This window comes from Pseudochaenichthys georgianus, chromosome 15 (genome assembly GCF_902827115.2).
Source record: "Pseudochaenichthys georgianus chromosome 15, fPseGeo1.2, whole genome shotgun sequence".
Taxonomy (NCBI): Eukaryota; Metazoa; Chordata; class Actinopteri; order Perciformes; family Channichthyidae; genus Pseudochaenichthys; species Pseudochaenichthys georgianus.
The window spans coordinates 36,649,708-36,655,707 of NC_047517.1; positions in this window are offsets into that span (position 1 = coordinate 36,649,708).

Consider the following 6,000-nt stretch of genomic DNA (forward strand, 5'->3'; position numbering starts at 1 on the left):
AGAGGTTTTAGCCAACTATAGACCTATTTCTAATCTTCCGTTCCTCTCAAAAATTCTTGAGAAAGCGGTCGCAAAACAGTTGTGTGATTACATAAAAAACAATGATTTATTTGAAGATTTTCAGTCTGGCTTTAGAACACATCATAGCACAGAGACAGCTCTGGTTAAAGTCACAAATGATATTCTAATAGCCTCAGACAAGGGACGTGTCTCTATTCTTGTTTTGCTCGATCTCAGTGCTGCATTTGATACTATCGACCATGATATCCTATTGCAAAGACTAGAGCACTTAGTTGGCATACAGGGAACTGCTTTAGGCTGGTTTAGGTCCTATCTATCTGAACGCGCTCAGTTTGTACGTGTCAACGATGAATCTTCCACGCAAACCAAAGTTAGCCATGGAGTGCCACAAGGCTCAGTGCTCGGACCTATTTTGTTCACATTATATATGCTTCCGTTAGGCAATATTATAAGGAATCATTCTGTAAACTTTCAATGTTATGCGGATGATACTCAACTATATTTGTCAATCAAGCCTGATGAAATTAATCATCTAAATAAAATTCAAGACTGCCTTAAGGACTTAAAAACGTGGATGATCTTAAACTTTTTGATGTTAAACACGACCAAAACTGAAGTTATTGTACTCGGCCCGAAGAATCTACGAAACAAATTATCTAAAGACATACTAACTATGGATGGCATTAATTTGGCCTCCAGTGAGACTGTAAGGAATCTTGGTGTTATATTTGATCAGGATTTATCCTTTAACGCCCACATAAAATCAATTTCAAGGACCGCCTACTTCCATCTACGTAACATTACAAAAATCAGGCATATCTTGCCTCAAAACGATGCAGAGAAACTAGTCCATGCATTTGTTACTTCTAGGCTGGATTATTGTAACTCTTTATTATCAGGGTGTACCAAGAAGTCAGTCAAGTGGCTTCAGCTGATTCAAAATGCTGCAGCTCGTGTACTAACCAGAGTTAGGAAAAGGGACCACATTACTCCTGTTCTGGCTGCCTTACACTGGCTCCCTATAGAACACAGGATAGAATTTAAAGTTCTTCTTCTCGCCTACAAAGCCCTTAATGGGCAGGCGCCATCTTACCTTAAAGAACTAATTATACCCTACTGTCCTACTAGGGCAGGGGTCTGCAACCTTTTTGACCAAAAGAGCTATTTTGCCCCCTTTTCCAACAATTTGTTTTGTCTGGAGCCGCAACACATATTTGATAGCTTATAAAGTTGTGTTTATTGTTTTTTTGCATTTATTATTTATAAAACTGTTAACCTCTAATAAGGAACAAAAAACTTTCATAAGGAGAATTAAAAAAAAATACACAGGCCTACTTTAAAATAAATCAGACGCAGCACTTGGGGAGTCCTCTGCACATTTGAAGGGAAAAAAATACAATTAAAATTGACCCACCGTAAAAAGAGTAAACTGATTGAATTATGACTGCAGATCTTCAGCTGTCTTGATATGTAAAGGCTGCAGTACCTTTGACAACTTCTCTCTAGGCCTACATATCAAATATATCGGTGAGCATAGCCGTGGGAACATGTTTCAAATGGGGGGTGCTGTGGGGATGACACCAGGGCTGGTTCTGACCAATGTGCTGCCCTATAGGCAAGATTTTAGCTGGCAATGAAAAACCGCTACAAAAGACCAATAGGCCTACACGACAAAAAGAGAAACATATTGACATGGTGGACAGCTTATATAAAAAGGCTTCAAATGTATTTAGTATTATAACATGTTTTAATTGGGGGGTGGACTTCACATCCTCTAGGCAGGTCCGGGGGTGTCGTCTGGGAAGATTTTTTTAACATTTTATAGTAAAATGCTTCAATCTGGTGCAATTTGAGTGCCCAATTACTAGAGACTGATCTAGGGGGTACAACTCTGAACACCCATATGAAAAAGATCGCTTTGCATTTTATTAATCAAATAAGTATGTGAACATTTCCAATAACAAATAAATGTAACTTATTTTATTTTTGTTGTTCATTCATATCTTATTTTACCAGTTAACATTTATTTATGCATATTTTTAAATCTCTCCAGTTGTAAACGATATTTTTGGTTTACTGTCCTATTGTCAGTGTTGGGAAAGTTCACTTTCTACATGAACTAGTTCAGTTCACAGTTCACACATTTTAAAATGAACTAGTTCAGTTCATAGTTCATAATTCAAAATGTTGAACTAAAGTTCATGGTTTCAAAAATGAACTAATTTATAGTTCATAGTTCTTTTTTCAATACGTTGCTGCGAGCTATTATTTGTCTCCTGTACGATGTTAATGGGCCATTTCAATGTTTACAATATCCTCAGAGGGCCGTACAAGTTATTGACCTCTGCTTAAAAAAACTAAAATCACAGCCCATTCATTTCATTCTGTGCAAAGAAAAAGCAACCTCCTAATCCAGATATCTCACCATGACTCGCGTATGCATGCACGTGCAGGGTGTGGCGTGACCACCAACACAGAAAGATATGGACACAAGATGTGTGCAAATGTATTTAGTTTCCTATCCATGTGAACATGGTTTAAGTGGGTGGGGACCTAACCTCCTCTAGGGGGGTCCGGAGGGCATGCTCCCCTGGGAAGATTTGTTGCACTTTGAGAGCAACATTAGGAGATCTATGGACACATCTCTCAACACCCAAACACAACTGTAAGCAGATTTTCTTTTAATTTATGGATATTTGACAATTCACTACCCTTTCAAACTGTATTCTTCTTTATTAATAACTGTCATATAGTATTTTATACCTGTTTACTTTATTCTCTTGTTTTTTTTATAACTATAATGATCATATAAAGATGTGCCTTTACCTCACTGGTTGTAGAAAAAGCTTCTTATATTTGTTAGCATAGCTAGCTAACCAGATGCTAATGATAACAACAAAGTTATTGACTGTCTGATCAGTATGACAGATGAGCAGATCGCCACTGGGCTTTCAACTAAAGACACAGACACGCAGAAACTGCGGCATGTGTATGGACTTATCGGTACTGCAATTTCTGAAGTGCTGGAGTGGCGTTCTGGTGCTCTCCGTCAGAACTGCACCCCTGTCAGTCGAGACATATACCACGTGATGACACGTTAGGCTCGTGTTGTGTTCAAGGACCCTGACTTTGGCCAGGAAAAACAGGCACTCGCTTGTTTAATTTTTTTGCTGTCTAGATTTCTTTCATTTTTTTATTTTTTGCGTGTGTTTATAAATTACCTCGAGGGCCGTACCACATTGTCTCGCGGGCCGTATACGGCCGGAGGCCTAAGGTTCCCCACCCCTGCCGTAGAGTCTCACTCTGAGCGAGTGCTGCTGCAGCTGCTCTCGGCTTCGTCCATACTAATTCATTCATTCATTCAATGCTCGCCGGTTCCGCGGTTCCACATTGTTTGTTGTGAGGAGTCTGATATATTTAGTATATTATATTTTAGTGCGACAGCCAGGGGTGACAGGCGCGTACGCGTCACAGGCAGCTTGCTGTTGCCAGATTGGGTGGTTTTCCGCATTATTTTGAAGCCTGTTTACGGTGTGTTTTAACTGGGTTTTCGGCTGAAAGGCATATGAAATCTGGCACACTTTTGAACGCCGTTATAATACAGTGCTGAGAATGAACGCACTTTTGAACGCCGTTATACAGCGCTGAGAATGAACGCGTTCTCAATTACGTTCATCTAGCGGAAATACAGTACGTTCAGTTCACGTTCGCCCAAAATATGAACGCGTTCATGAACGATCGTTCATTGAACGCGTTCAGGTACATCACTGCCTATTGTATACATTGGAATGATTTCAAACCTGTTTTTATGTATCCTAATAATTATAAAGGAGTGCCTTGGAAATATTTGTTTACATAAATTGTGATCAAAACGTTTGAGACTCACTGATAAGAGATAACTGAGATAACTTAGACTAAAGTGAACTATCTAAAGCCTCAGAGTCCTTTACCTCACTGAGCCTCTCAGTCTGACAGGACAGAACTCTCCCTCCACATTATTGTAGAAACAGCTTCTTATATCCGTTAGCGCAGCAGAAGCTAACAAGTATCCCCGCCGGTACCGGTGCACCCCCTCTCTCTATCTCTCTCACTTTGGCTGTGAGCTGCGGGCGCCTGATAAGCGAACATCCCCCACTTTCATCACTACAGCGCCCATCGTACAGGGCAAAGGGAAAATGTAACCGGGGTGAAAAGGGTGTTATCTTTACTTAATTATGAATGTTGTGTTGTCGATTTCTTTGTATTATATCTTGTGGAACTGCAGATCCCCTGTCCTCCACCAGGGGGTGCTGCAGCACCCTCAGCACCCCTACGTCCCACGGCCCTGTCGGTGAGCCAGCATCGTTTGCTGTGAAAGCATATAACTCTAACCACGCAGAATTAAATCCTGTGTTCCTCCGATACTTTTATTTTATTTGATGTATCCATAGTTTGCTCATCGAGCCGGGGTCAGGTTATTGGCCTGCAAGAAAATGCGCTGGTGCGGGACCGTAGCAGGATGTGACTCATAGTTTAGTTGACCTAATTAAAACCGTTTTTTATTTATGTGTCACAGTATCACCTCAAAATACAAGATACAAAACATTTTCAACCGTGCAACAACATTTAAATAGTCCTACAAATACTTGTATTTAATTTCCTTCTTATTTTTGTCTAAACTCAAGAGAGCCAGAGCAGAGGGCTTAAAGAGCCGCATGCGGCTCGAGAGCCTCGGGTTGCCGACATTGCGTTCCAAGAATGCAGGGTTGTTGGTTGTTCCTAGAGTCTCTCAAAGTACAATGGGAGCCAGAGCCTTTTCTTATCACGCTCCACTTTTGTGGAATCAGCTTCCAGTTTGTGTTCTGGCGGCAGACACCCTATCCGTTTTTAAGAGTGCGCTTAAGACCTTCCTTTTTGATAAAGCTTATAGTTGAAAAAATAATCTAATAAGAGCGCATTGACGTAGACACGTTGTGCCCTTTACAGTCTATGATTGTGCCTCTACACCTATACATTTTAGTTCTTACTCTTTTTCCTTACTGATGGTATGTAATTTGGTTGTGTGTGTAGACGGTGGAAGCAGGGAGAGGCATTTGTGCCTTGATCTCCTTCTTTTTGGTGTAGACTGTAGACTTACGCCGGGATCCTGAGTCGTGGCTGATCCTGTTGCTGCGGTCGTGTGTCCTGGATCCTCTATCCTGAGTCCTGGACTTCGAGTCGTGGTTGAACCTGTCACTGTGGTCCTGCCTGACTTTCATCATATACTTCCCTGGTGGCTCCCACAGGATTGTTGACATCCTCGTGGATTCATCTTCTTATTATAGACACATGCATTTCCAAACATTTGGTCTACTATTACCAGTGGCGTTTCTATATGTACAAAAGTGGTGGGGCACAAAAAACTCAGATGTCTATATATAAGCTTCTGCAGAGAGGTTCATGGCTGGTGAGGCTCTGGCACTGACTCTTCAGGTTTACAAATATATTAAATCAAAATATAATATTATTTTCAAAAGCTTTTTTTGTCTGATGCTTCAATTACTTTTAAACAGACAGTTCAACAGAAGGATACCCAAAAAAAATGTAATTTTATCATTTAAATATTGAATTGTTCTCTATTAGTAAGATCCCATTTTCAATAAAATTGCAGTCTTACCTTGACTTGAAAATGAAGTCCATTTGCCTATCCTTCTGGACAAAAATCGCTATTACTTTTTTGTAAAAGTCCTCCTTATCTTCATGTAGTTTCAAAAGTCTGTCATAAATCTAATCTAATCAATAGATTTATGATTAGAAAATGATAAAAGTAGGGTAGACATGTGGATATTATCCGGCTGAACAAAACGTACATTTATCTAACAGCTACGTTTCCCACAGATCTTATTTTGAGCTATTTTCTAAAATCCTATGGAGAAATCTCATTGCTTTTAGGTCGAGGGAAGCCATGCGCAGTTTACTTCCGGGTTTTAGGACGCCTCACTGCAGCTCTCTCGTCTCCTC